This window comes from Saccoglossus kowalevskii, chromosome 1 (genome assembly GCF_978046115.1).
Source record: "Saccoglossus kowalevskii chromosome 1, keSacKowa6.1, whole genome shotgun sequence".
Taxonomy (NCBI): Eukaryota; Metazoa; Hemichordata; class Enteropneusta; family Harrimaniidae; genus Saccoglossus; species Saccoglossus kowalevskii.
The window spans coordinates 25,903,881-25,917,076 of record NC_140641.1 but is presented as its reverse complement, the minus strand read 5'-3'; the positions used below and the strand labels follow the sequence as shown (position 1 = coordinate 25,917,076).

General features: G+C 45.4%; 5 non-coding genes and 1 pseudogene across 5 annotated transcripts; all 6 read right to left on the bottom strand.

Annotated features, from left to right (window-relative positions):
- Positions 1-5,066: 5,066 nt before the first annotated feature.
- LOC146750564 (U1 spliceosomal RNA) lies at positions 5,067-5,231 on the bottom strand. The gene has a single exon (XR_014930228.1). It is a non-coding gene; the product is annotated as a U1 spliceosomal RNA (small nuclear RNA).
- A 625-nt stretch (positions 5,232-5,856) lies between these two features.
- LOC146750563 (U1 spliceosomal RNA) lies at positions 5,857-6,021 on the bottom strand. The gene has a single exon (XR_014930659.1). It is a non-coding gene; the product is annotated as a U1 spliceosomal RNA (small nuclear RNA).
- Positions 6,022-6,650: 629 nt separating this feature from the next.
- Positions 6,651-6,815, bottom strand: LOC146750562 (U1 spliceosomal RNA). Its single transcript, XR_014930636.1, has one exon. It is a non-coding gene; the product is annotated as a U1 spliceosomal RNA (small nuclear RNA).
- Positions 6,816-7,442: 627 nt separating this feature from the next.
- Positions 7,443-7,607, bottom strand: LOC146750561 (U1 spliceosomal RNA). The gene has a single exon (XR_014930224.1). It is a non-coding gene; the product is annotated as a U1 spliceosomal RNA (small nuclear RNA).
- A 627-nt stretch (positions 7,608-8,234) lies between these two features.
- LOC146750560 (U1 spliceosomal RNA) lies at positions 8,235-8,399 on the bottom strand. Its single transcript, XR_014930222.1, has one exon. It is a non-coding gene; the product is annotated as a U1 spliceosomal RNA (small nuclear RNA).
- A 627-nt stretch (positions 8,400-9,026) lies between these two features.
- LOC146750559 (U1 spliceosomal RNA) lies at positions 9,027-9,161 on the bottom strand (annotated as a pseudogene).
- Positions 9,162-13,196: the final 4,035 nt, after the last annotated feature.

Genomic DNA, 13,196 nt, shown 5'->3' with positions numbered 1-13,196 from the left:
GTAGATGTGTGCAATGTACCAAAGTGGTGCGGTAACGAGGTTGTTTATGACGATGACTTTTCCGACCATTGAGAGACGTCTCTTCTCCCATTGAGTAAGAGTGGTTTTAAACTTCTTGACGCAACTGTCCCAATTGACGGCACTCATATCGATGCTCCCAAACCAGAAGCCATTGATTTTGATTCTGACCCCCGTCCAGTCAATGTTATAAGGCTTGTCTGAACGGTTTCTCCAGCTTCCTAGGAAGAGACCTTTGCATTTCGTCATATTGAGTTCAGAGCCCGAAGCAGTACCAAATCTCTCAAAAAGTTGGAACAGAGCCTTGAACGACTTATTATCAGTAACCAGAGCTGTGGAGTCATCTGCATATTGGAGAAGTTTGCATTCAGTTTTTGATCCAGGTAGTTTCACACCTTTGATTTCGGTTGAACTCTGCACAGCTGCTGCAAGCGGCTCCATGAAAATGATGTACAGCAAAGGTGAGAGTGGGCAGCCCTGACGGACACCCCTAGATAAAGAAAAGGCAGGGGACACATGCCCATTGACGGTGACCGAACTCATGATATCATTGTAGATCGTCTTGATGTAAGAACAGAAGAGTGAGCCGCAATTCAGCTGCATGAGGGTTTTATATAGGAATTTCCACTCAACCCTATCAAAGGCTTTTTTCTGATCCAAAGAAACGATAGCACTGCCAAAGCCTCTGCTATTAGCAAAAGTGGTGAAATCTCTCAGGATGCGCACGTTTTGGTGAATTGACCGCCCAGCAACACCACAGGTTTGGAAAGGCCCGATAACAGATGGAAGAACAGAATATAAACGGGTGGCGAGAGCTTTCGTGACGATTTTGTAGTCAACGTTAAGAAGGGATATAGGTCTTTTATCCCCAGGGCGCACTGCTTCGTGATGATTACCTTCTTGGGGTGAAGGCTTATTCACCAGGGTGATTAGACCCTGACGCTGGGAGGTGGATAGTTGACCTTGTGTCATGGCGATATTAATAACTTGGGTGAAATCTTCTCCTAGATCTTCCCAGAAGAGCATATAAAATTCTTTGGGAAGACCATCCAAGCCCGGGGTCTTATTATCTTTCATGTTCTTCAGAGCATCATGTAACTCTTTCTGTATAATTGGTTTGTCAAGTTGTTGTTTTTGCATGTCAGAGAAAAACCTGGTGAGCTTGCCCAGGAAGAAATCTTGCTCCTTGCAGTCTAAGTTTGGTTGTGATGTATATAATTTACTATAAAATTGGGCAAAGACAGATGGGACTTCATCCGGATCTGACACCACTTTGCCTTCAGCATTGATAACACTGGAGACCAGCTTGCTCTTGCCACGTCTGCGTTCTGTAGTTAAAAAGACGCTTGACCATCTTTCCTGCTCTTGAATAAGTTGTGCTCGCGAGCGGATTTTCGCCCCTTCCAGTTTCCTAAGCTGTAAGTCATGAATTTTCTTTTTGGTAATGTGGTAGGATCCCAGGGTAGCCCGAGTACGGTCTCCCGAGTTAAGCTTATGTGTCAGTTCTTTAAAATGATGAAGAAGTTTGTTCAGCTTTGCTCTATTGTCTTGCGATATGCGTTTTGAGTGCGTGGTGATTAGTGATTTGGCCCGAGCCTTGACTGTGTCCCACCAGTCCAAAATAGAGTCAAAGGCAGGTTTAAGGGTCTTCCATTGTTGGATGTGTTTTCTTATGCTACTCCTGACTACAGGGTCTTGGAGGGTTGAGATATTACACTTCCATACACCTCGACCTCTTGCGATGGATGTTGGCATCTTGAGTACACAGGTGATGAATTCATGGTCAGAGAATGGACAAGGAATGATTTTAGATTCAGTGGTCATGTTTTTGGGGGTCAGAAACTTGTCAATTCTAGATGCAGAAGCGTTGTTGGCACTCCTCCAGGTGAATTCCTTCGTTGAGGGATGGGAAATGCGCCAGTGATCAGTGATATTATAGTCAGAGCAGATGGAATTAAGGACATCAGAGCCGGCCCGGACTTCTGGGCTATCAAGTCCACCAAGTTTGTCAAGCAGTGGATCACTGACACAATTGAAATCACCACATAGGATTGTCTCTTTGTTTGGGGGCAAATATTGAGCAAGAGAACCGAAGAAGCTAATGCGAGCCTGAGGATTATTGGGGGCATAGACAGAACACAAATGAAAGGAAGTGGTGCCATGCGTGATGGAGACAGAAACAACTCTGCCTTCAGAATCCGTATGAACTTCATTGTACTTCGCTTGGAAGGCTGGAGAGAAAAGGATGGCCACGCCTCTTGAGTGTTTAGACCCAAGGCTATACAGGATGCGTCCACCCCATTCCATCTCCCATTGCTCCGCATCATCACAAGAGCTCATATACGTTTCCTGGATGCAGATAAGGTCGAATTTGGCGCTATGGCAGTGGTTAAAGAAGGCGAGTCTGGAGGCTTGGTTGCGTAGTCCCTGGATGTTTATAGAGGCGATGGTAGTCATGATATTACTGGTTAAGGGTGAGACACTGCTGTAAACTTTCTATCGTCTGCTGCGATAAGAAGTGTGTATGTGTTGTGTGTACATGTTTTGTCCAAGCCAATGTTGTGCCGGAGGAAAATTTGCAGGCTGACACCGGACAAAATAATTTCACTCCCCTCTCTCCATGTTCCTTCTTACAGTGGGAACGCAGGCTGGCAAAGGATTCAGCAATGAATTCGCAACCAATGCTGGCGAACTGGTTGCAAGTAAACTTAGCATTTTTAGTAACAATTTCATGAAGTTTGGTCACTTCCGGTGGTTTCATTTTTTTTGCACTTTCATCTGTTTGACCATCATCTGAGAAGTGTCTTTTTCTATCTTCTGTTGGAGGTTTCGTGTTTTCTGGACCAGGGTGGGCTGTAGCTGGCTGCGGCAGTGTGACTATGGCAGTCTCATATGATGATTGAGAGCTTTCACCACTACTGTGGGCTGGTGTTGGTTGATCCATTTCATTGGTCATATTCTCCGTGTTGGCTGGGATCTTGGGTGTCTGTTTTTGGGTAACAGATGGTTCGTTTGATTTGGTAACTGGTAACCTAGAAGAGGCCGTGGGAGCATGAACAGGAGACTCAGACGGAGGGTTGGTGGTTGTGTTGGCGGTTGTGTTTTCTCCGGTGGTATTTTCTATGACCATATCTTCAATGGTGGGTAAACAGTCCTGGCATGCGACTTCTACATATGGGGATTCGGATTTTTTGGAGCACTTGGTACATGATTCTATAGTTGCTTCTTTTGGAGGGACCAGATCTGAGCAGTACATGCACTTGATGTCCAAGGCTGCAACGAAGTTTCCACATTTGCAGCTAGAGGACATTGGTGGCGCATTTGCCCATGAGGGACTTTTAGAGACTTGGTTAGCAAAGGAGATTTTGCAATTCCGAGCGATGTGACCGGGTTTGTGGCAGATAGTGCACACAATGGTTTTGTCACAGTCATTTGTCGAATGGCCATGCTCAAGGCATCTGTTGCAAATGGTGGTTTTGCAGTCTTTGGATAAGTGACCTGATTGCTGGCATCTGTTGCATGTTCTCACTTGTCCCATGTATGAAACCCAAACATTACGTCCGGAGATACGTAACGCAGATGGAATGTTAGATCTCAATTTCATTTTATATTGGCGGTTACCATTGAACACTTTTGGAGCGAAGTGGTAGGTACAGAAGCGGGAGGCCAAGACCTCGCCATATTGGCTAAGAGTGTACCGAATTTCGTTGTCGTTGGTCTCAGATGGGATATGGAAAAGGGTGACGATCGTGTACTCAGTAAAATTTTTGCAATCTTCTACGCCATGCATCTTTTCAAATTTCCGTTCATTTTCTCTTCTTTTGCTGAATGAAGTGAATGTTATATCATACTTGTTACCAGGCAGAGGCTGGACACACGTCAAGTCGTCAATATTAATACCTAACTCTTTAATTCTTTTGAACAGGTCAACTGGTTTGACAGGTTCAGTCAACGTGACCGAGATAGAGGAATCTCGCCTCATTCTCGTCAGAGCAGTGATCAACAATCGGGGGAGGATTTGGGAAACGGCGCAAAGGCCAGTCCTCCAGATAGGTGACACCAACCACACAGGATACACAGGACGCCAAGTAGAAAACTAGCGACAAGCAGACAAAAAATGGGTAAGACTCACCAAGCAGAGCAGAACGAGACAGGAGCTGGTTTCTTCAGGAGCGCTTCGCAGTGTCTTCTCTTCACGGCAGCTTCCGGACTTTCCCCGGGGGCCAAAGATGGCACACACCCGGGGAGACAACAACAAATACAGTAACCAGAAACAATCAAGCAATTACTCACCAAAGAGAAGCAGCAAGGATAAGGGTTGATCAGCAGTCAAGTCACCAGTAGCAGGAAGCTGGACAATGGTTATACCAACAGCAGAAAGCAGGCCTAGAGATCACGGTTAACCCCTACGCCAGGTAAGTATGCCATTGACTGTCAACAACGGAGTACCCCATGGAATGAAACAAAACAGACACGACGGTGAGTGCCAAGAGCATCTGGAAAAAATCGTATTCTAACTAGTAGTTGCACACAATAGACTGGTAATGTCATGACTTAAATATTAACCACATGATTTTAATGGTCGCTCATGGACATTTGACTCCACGAAATGCGTTGTATATACTGAAAATTCGCGACAAACTTGGCCACAAAGGATTCTGGGTAGAGAGAGAGAGAGATTATGCACGCACACCAAGCGGCACTAATCCCATGCCAGCGATCATCCTATCAGCGTCCGTAGCCCCCCAAATCATATGGTTGCTGTCAACCAATGGGTTTTCTTTTATGCGAAACGCGGCGTGTGAGGGCGTCAGTACTCGACAAGTACAGGTGACCTGTGGATCTGGCCAACTCTCGATTATTTCATTGCTTAGTACATCGAAAACCTGTCCATTTTTAATAAATAATAATAACTTGATCAATGGTCGACATTTCCCTGAAAATCTAGTTAGGAAACCCACATTGTTCTCACATGAGGCGGATCTGCGCGATTTCTCACTAGAGATGACCAATGTAAGAAATTAGATCTGATTTTTTAGTTTCATTATCAGGGGATAGCGCGAACGCAGTCCCCCACTAACATAAATTATGCGCCCGAGTCGCCCACATTTGGGGCGATCGCAGGTGTCAGCCCAGCCGAAGTGCAATGGGAGGGCCTCTCCCTGAGGGAACCGCCTCCATGATCACGGTTAACCCCTACGCCAGGTAAGTATGCCATTGACTGTCAACAACGGAGTACCCCATGGAATGAAACAAAACAGACACGACGGTGAGTGCCAAGAGCATCTGGAAAAAGTCGTATTCTAACTAGTAGTTGCACACAATAGACTGGTAATGTCATGACTTAAATATTAACCACATGATTTTAATGGTCGCTCATGGACATTTGACTCCACGAAATGCGTTGTATATACTGAAAATTCGCGACAAACTTGGCCACAAAGGATTCTGGGTAGAGAGAGAGAGAGATTATGCACGCACACCAAGCGGCACTAATCCCATGCCAGCGATCATCCTATCAGCGTCCGTAGCCCCCCAAATCATATGGTTGCTGTCAACCAATGGGTTTTCTTTTATGCGAAACGCGGCGTGTGAGGGCGTCAGTACTCGACAAGTACAGGTGACCTGTGGATCTGGCCAACTCTCGATTATTTCATTGCTTAGTACATCGAAAACCTGTCCATTTTTAATAAATAATAATAACTTGATCAATGGTCGACATTTCCCTGAAAATCTAGTTAGGAAACCCACATTGTTCTCACATGAGGCGGATCTGCGCGATTTCTCACTAGAGATGACCAATGTAAGAAATTAGATCTGATTTTTTAGTTTCATTATCAGGGGATAGCGCGAACGCAGTCCCACACTAACATAAATTATGCGCCCGAGACGCCCACATTTGGGGCGATCGCAGGTGTCAGCCCAGCCGAAGTGCAATGGGAGGACCTCTCCCTGAGGGAACCGCCTCCATGATCACGGTTAACCCCTACGCCAGGTAAGTATGCCATTGACTGTCAACAACGGAGTACCCTATGGAATGAAACAAAACAGACACGACGGTGAGTGCCAAGAGCATCTGGAAAAAATCGTATTCTAACTAGTAGTTGCACACAATAGACTGGTAATGTCATGACTTAAATATTAACCACATGATTTTAATGGTCGCTCATGGACATTTGACTCCACGAAATGCGTCGTATATACTGAAAATTCGCGACAAACTTGGCCACAAAGGATTCTGGGTAGAGAGAGAGAGAGAGAGATTATGCACGCACACCAAGCGGCACTAATCCCATGCCAGCGATCATCCTATCAGCGTCCGTAGCCCCCCAAATCATATGGTTGCTGTCAACCAATGGGTTTTCTTTTATGCAAAACGCGGCGTGTGAGGGCGTCAGTACTCGACAAGTACAGGTGACCTGTGGATCTGGCCAACTCTCGATTATTTCATTGCTTAGTACATCGAAAACCTGTCCATTTTTAATAAATAATAATAACTTGATCAATGGTCGACATTTCCCTGAAAATCTAGTTAGGAAACCCACATTGTTCTCACATGAGGCGGATCTGCGCGATTTCTCACTAGAGATGACCAATGTAAGAAATTAGATCTGATTTTTTAGTTTCATTATCAGGGGATAGCGCGAACGCAGTCGCCCACTAACATAAATTATGCGCCCGAGTCGCCCACATTTGGGGCGATCGCAGGTGTCAGCCCAGCCGAAGTGCAATGGGAGGGCCTCTCCCTGAGGGAACCGCCTCCATGATCACGGTTAACCCCTACGCCAGGTAAGTATGCCATTGACTGTCAACAACGGAGTACCCCATGGAATGAAACAAAACAGACACGACGGTGAGTGCCAAGAGCATCTGGAAAAACTCGTATTCTAACTAGTAGTTGCACACAATAGACTGGTAATGTCATGACTTAAATATTAACCACATGATTTTAATGGTCGCTCATGGACATTTGACTCCACGAAATGCGTTGTATATACTGAAAATTCGCGACAAACTTGGCCACAAAGGATTCTGGGTAGAGAGAGAGAGAGAGATTATGCACGCACACCAAGCGGCACTAATCCCATGCCAGCGATCATCCTATCAGCGTCCGTAGCCCCCCAAATCATATGGTTGCTGTCAACCAATGGGTTTTCTTTTATGCGAAACGCGGCGTGTGAGGGCGTCAGTACTCGACAAGTACAGGTGACCTGTGGATCTGGCCAACTCTCGATTATTTCATTGCTTAGTACATCGAAAACCTGTCCATTTTTAATAAATAATAATAACTTGATCAATGGTCGACATTTCCCTGAAAATCTAGTTAGGAAACCCACATTGTTCTCACATGAGGCGGATCTGCGCGATTTCTCACTAGAGATGACCAATGTAAGAAATTAGATCTGATTTTTTAGTTTCATTATCAGGGGATAGCGCGAACGCAGTCCCCCACTAACATAAATTATGCGCCCGAGTCGCCCACATTTGGGGCGATCGCAGGTGTCAGCCCAGCCGAAGTGCAATGGGAGGGCCTCTCCCTGAGGGAACCGCCTCCATGATCACGGTTAACCCCTACGCCAGGTAAGTATGCCATTGACTGTCAACAACGGAGTACCCCATGGAATGAAACAAAACAGACACGACGGTGAGTGCCAAGAGCATCTGGAAAAAAAATCGTATTCTAACTAGTAGTTGCACACAATAGACTGGTAATGTCATGACTTAAATATTAACCACATGATTTTAATGGTCGCTCATGGACATTTGACTCCACGAAATGCGTTGTATATACTGAAAATTCGCGACAAACTTGGCTACAAAGGATTCTGGGTAGAGAGAGAGAGAGATTATGCACGCACACCAAGCGGCACTAATCCCATGCCAGCGATCATCCTATCAGCGTCCGTAGCCCCCCAAATCATATGGTTGCTGTCAACCAATGGGTTTTCTTTTATGCGAAACGCGGCGTGTGAGGGCGTCAGTACTCGACAAATACAGGTGACCTGTGGATCTGGCCAACTCTCGATTATTTCATTGCTTAGTACATCGAAAACCTGTCCATTTTTAATAAATAATAATAACTTGATCAATGGTCGACATTTCCCTGAAAATCTAGTTAGGAAACCCACATTGTTCTCACATGAGGCGGATCTGCGCGATTTCTCACTAGAGATGACCAATGTAAGAAATTAGATCTGATTTTTTAGTTTCATTATCAGGGGATAGCGCGAACGCAGTCCCCCACTAACATAAATTATGCGCCCGAGTCGCCCACATTTGGGGCGATCGCAGGTGTCAGCCCAGCCGAAGTGCAATGGGAGGGCCTCTCCCTGAGGGAACCGCCTCCATGATCACGGTTAACCCCTACGCCAGGTAAGTATGCCATTGACTGTCAACAACAGAGTACCCCATGGAATGAAACAAAACAGACACGACGGTGAGTGCCAAGAGCATCTGGAAAAAAAATCGTATTCTAACTATTAGTTGCACACAATAGACTGGTAATGTCATGACTTAAATATTAACCACATGATTTTAATGGTCGCTCATGGACATTTGACTCCACGAAATGCGTTGTATATACTGAAAATTCGCGACAAACTTGGCCACAAAGGATTCTGGGTAGAGAGAGAGAGAGATTATGCACGCACATCAAGCGGCACTAATCCCATGCCAGCGATCATCCTATCAGCGTCCGTAGCCCCCCAAATCATATGGTTGCTGTCAACCAATGGGTTTTCTTTTATGCGAAACGCGGCGTGTGAGGGCGTCAGTACTCGACAAGTACAGGTGACCTGTGGATCTGGCCAACTCTCGATTATTTCATTGCTTAGTACATCGAAAACCTGTCCATTTTTAATAAATAATAATAACTTGATCAATGGTCGACATTTCCCTGAAAATCTAGTTAGGAAACCCACATTGTTCTCACATGAGGCGGATCTGCGCGATTTCTCACTAGAGATGACCAATGTAAGAAATTAGATCTGATTTTTTAGTTTCATTATCAGGGGATAGCGCGAACGCAGTCCCCCACTAACATAAATTATGCGCCCGAGTCGCCCACATTTGGGGCGATCGCAGGTGTCAGCCCAGCCGAAGTGCAATGGGAGGGCCTCTCCCTGAGGGAACCGCCTATTTTTGTTTTAGGGTGGCAAAAAAAAAAACCCTACTCTAAGACAAAGAATACCAACAACAACAAAAACAAAGGAAAATCTACTCTAACCTACAACTGTGCACCCTAGGCAGGCCAGCCACGCTGGGTCTAGGCACACGAGGTTACGATCCTCCCTGCCTGATCTTTTGAAACAGTTGTTAAACCAAAAGCACGACAAATAAATAAATAAAAGGCTAACAGACAACAGGAAAGATGAAACAAAAGACAGAAAAACAGAACCCTAAAGTTTAGATTTCACTTTGGAGTTGGTCTTTTCGATGAGGAATTGCCATTTTTCCGAGACGGTATCGGTGTCCTCATTATTGATGTCGGCTTCGATTCTGGAACTAATATACCTCTTGGTGTTTATGAGGACTTCTGCATATGTGACATGCTGTTTTTCAAAGTTGGCGTAGCATCTGGATTTCCAGATTTCATGTTTAATAACATTAACCATGTACAATATGACGGCCTGAATGTGAGCTTGGAGTGGCGAGGCGAGAATCCCATAGTACACAAGATTTTTGCTGCAGATAATGGTGATTCCGGTGTTATGACGGATATAGTGTTCGAGCCAGGACCAGAGCAAGGATGGTGTGTCACATTCTAAGAACAGGTGGTCGAGAGTCTCTACTTGTGAGCAGTCAACTCTTGGGCAGGAGCGAGAAGTTATGCATCCCCAATGATATAGGGTGCTCTTTGTCTTCAGAGCCTTGTGAACGATTTTCCAGGCCAGCTCCTTCAACAGGTTATCCAGAAGAGGACTGTGGCACGATGCGAAAATTTTACTCCAGTTCATGTGGGGAGCTTTCAAGATGACGTGTGGGGTATGCGATAGTTTCTCAAGGAGAGTGGAATACACAGATTTTGTAGATATGATCGTCCAGTTGGATGTGCAGAGTGTCGCATGGTTTTGTTGACAAGACTTTCTGAGGTGAGCATGCCATTGTGGTGGGTCAGAAAAGTGCGGATACAGGTTAGACCAAGGCAGAGCCAGAATTGCTAGAAGGTTTTTATTCGCCCAGGACAGAGGGAAGAAGCGATCTGGGAGATCCGACACCATAGAACTACAGGAACTTTGAATAAAAATGGCATCAGCCTTCATTTGGATGTTAACCAGGCCCAATCCCCCTTCTTGTAGAGGCAGATAGAAAGTTTCCCGCTTTATAAATTCTTTCTTCCCAGACCACATGAAGTTGAAAACCAGAGGAGTGAGCGTCTGAATGACAGAGTTGGGAATATTGTAGATGTGTGCAATGTACCAAAGTGGTGCGGTAACGAGGTTGTTTATGACGATGACTTTTCCGACCATTGAGAGACGTCTCTTCTCCCATTGAGTAAGAGTGGTTTTAAACTTCTTGACGCAACTGTCCCAATTGACGGCACTCATATCGATGCTCCCAAACCAGAAGCCATTGATTTTGATTCTGACCCCCGTCCAGTCAATGTTATAAGGCTTGTCTGAACGGTTTCTCCAGCTTCCTAGGAAGAGACCTTTGCATTTCGTCATATTGAGTTCAGAGCCCGAAGCAGTACCAAATCTCTCAAAAAGTTGGAACAGAGCCTTGAACGACTTATTATCAGTAACCAGAGCTGTGGAGTCATCTGCATATTGGAGAAGTTTGCATTCAGTTTTTGATCCAGGTAGTTTCACACCTTTGATTTCGGTTGAACTCTGCACAGCTGCTGCAAGCGGCTCCATGAAAATGATGTACAGCAAAGGTGAGAGTGGGCAGCCCTGACGGACACCCCTAGATAAAGAAAAGGCAGGGGACACATGCCCATTGACGGTGACCGAACTCATGATATCATTGTAGATCGTCTTGATGTAAGAACAGAAGAGTGAGCCGCAATTCAGCTGCATGAGGGTTTTATATAGGAATTTCCACTCAACCCTATCAAAGGCTTTTTTCTGATCCAAAGAAACGATAGCACTGCCAAAGCCTCTGCTATAAGCAAAAGTGGTGAAATCTCTCAGGATGCGCACGTTTTGGTGAATTGACCGCCCAGCAACACCACAGGTTTGGAAAGGCCCGATAACAGATGGAAGAACAGAATATAAACGGGTGGCGAGAGCTTTCGTGACGATTTTGTAGTCAACGTTAAGAAGGGATATAGGTCTTTTATCCCCAGGGCGCACTGCTTCGTGATGATTACCTTCTTGGGGTGAAGGCTTATTCACCAGGGTGATTAGACCCTGACGCTGGGAGGTGGATAGTTGACCTTGTGTCATGGCGATATTAATAACTTGGGTGAAATCTTCTCCTAGATCTTCCCAGAAGAGCATATAAAATTCTTTGGGAAGACCATCCAAGCCCGGGGTCTTATTATCTTTCATGTTCTTCAGAGCATCATGTAACTCTTTCTGTATAATTGGTTTGTCAAGTTGTTGTTTTTGCATGTCAGAGAAAAACCTGGTGAGCTTGCCCAGGAAGAAATCTTGCTCCTTGCAGTCTAAGTTTGGTTGTGATGTATATAATTTACTATAAAATTGGGCAAAGACAGATGGGACTTCATCCGGATCTGACACCACTTTGCCTTCAGCATTGATAACACTGGAGACCAGCTTGCTCTTGCCACGTCTGCGTTCTGTAGTTAAAAAGACGCTTGACCATCTTTCCTGCTCTTGAATAAGTTGTGCTCGCGAGCGGATTTTCGCCCCTTCCAGTTTCCTAAGCTGTAAGTCATGAATTTTCTTTTTGGTAATGTGGTAGGATCCCAGGGTAGCCCGAGTACGGTCTCCCGAGTTAAGCTTATGTGTCAGTTCTTTAAAATGATGAAGAAGTTTGTTCAGCTTTGCTCTATTGTCTTGCGATATGCGTTTTGAGTGCGTGGTGATTAGTGATTTGGCCCGAGCCTTGACTGTGTCCCACCAGTCCAAAATAGAGTCAAAGGCAGGTTTAAGGGTCTTCCATTGTTGGATGTGTTTTCTTATGCTACTCCTGACTACAGGGTCTTGGAGGGTTGAGATATTACACTTCCATACACCTCGACCTCTTGCGATGGATGTTGGCATCTTGAGTACACAGGTGATGAATTCATGGTCAGAGAATGGACAAGGAATGATTTTAGATTCAGTGGTCATGTTTTTGGGGGTCAGAAACTTGTCAATTCTAGATGCAGAAGCGTTGTTGGCACTCCTCCAGGTGAATTCCTTCGTTGAGGGATGGGAAATGCGCCAGTGATCAGTGATATTATAGTCAGAGCAGATGGAATTAAGGACATCAGAGCCGGCCCGGACTTCTGGGCTATCAAGTCCACCAAGTTTGTCAAGCAGTGGATCACTGACACAATTGAAATCACCACATAGGATTGTCTCTTTGTTTGGGGGCAAATATTGAGCAAGAGAACCGAAGAAGCTAATGCGAGCCTGAGGATTATTGGGGGCATAGACAGAACACAAACGAAAGGAAGTGGTGCCATGCGTGATGGAGACAGAAACAACTCTGCCTTCAGAATCCGTATGAACTTCATTGTACTTCGCTTGGAAGGCTGGAGAGAAAAGGATGGCCACGCCTCTTGAGTGTTTAGACCCAAGGCTATACAGGATGCGTCCACCCCATTCCATCTCCCATTGCTCCGCATCATCACAAGAGCTCATATACGTTTCCTGGATGCAGATAAGGTCGAATTTGGCGCTATGGCAGTGGTTAAAGAAGGCGAGTCTGGAGGCTTGGTTGCGTAGTCCCTGGATGTTTATAGAGGCGATGGTAGTCATGATATTACTGGTTAAGGGTGAGACACTGCTGTAAACTTTCTATCGTCTGCTGCGATAAGAAGTGTGTATGTGTTGTGTGTACATGTTTTGTCCAAGCCAATGTTGTGCCGGAGGAAAATTTGCAGGCTGACACCGGACAAAATAATTTCACTCCCCTCTCTCCATGTTCCTTCTTACAGTGGGAACGCAGGCTGGCAAAGGATTCAGCAATGAATTCGCAACCAATGCTGGCGAACTGGTTGCAAGTAAACTTAGCATTTTTAGTAACAATTTCATGAAGTTTGGTCACTTCCGGTGGTTTCA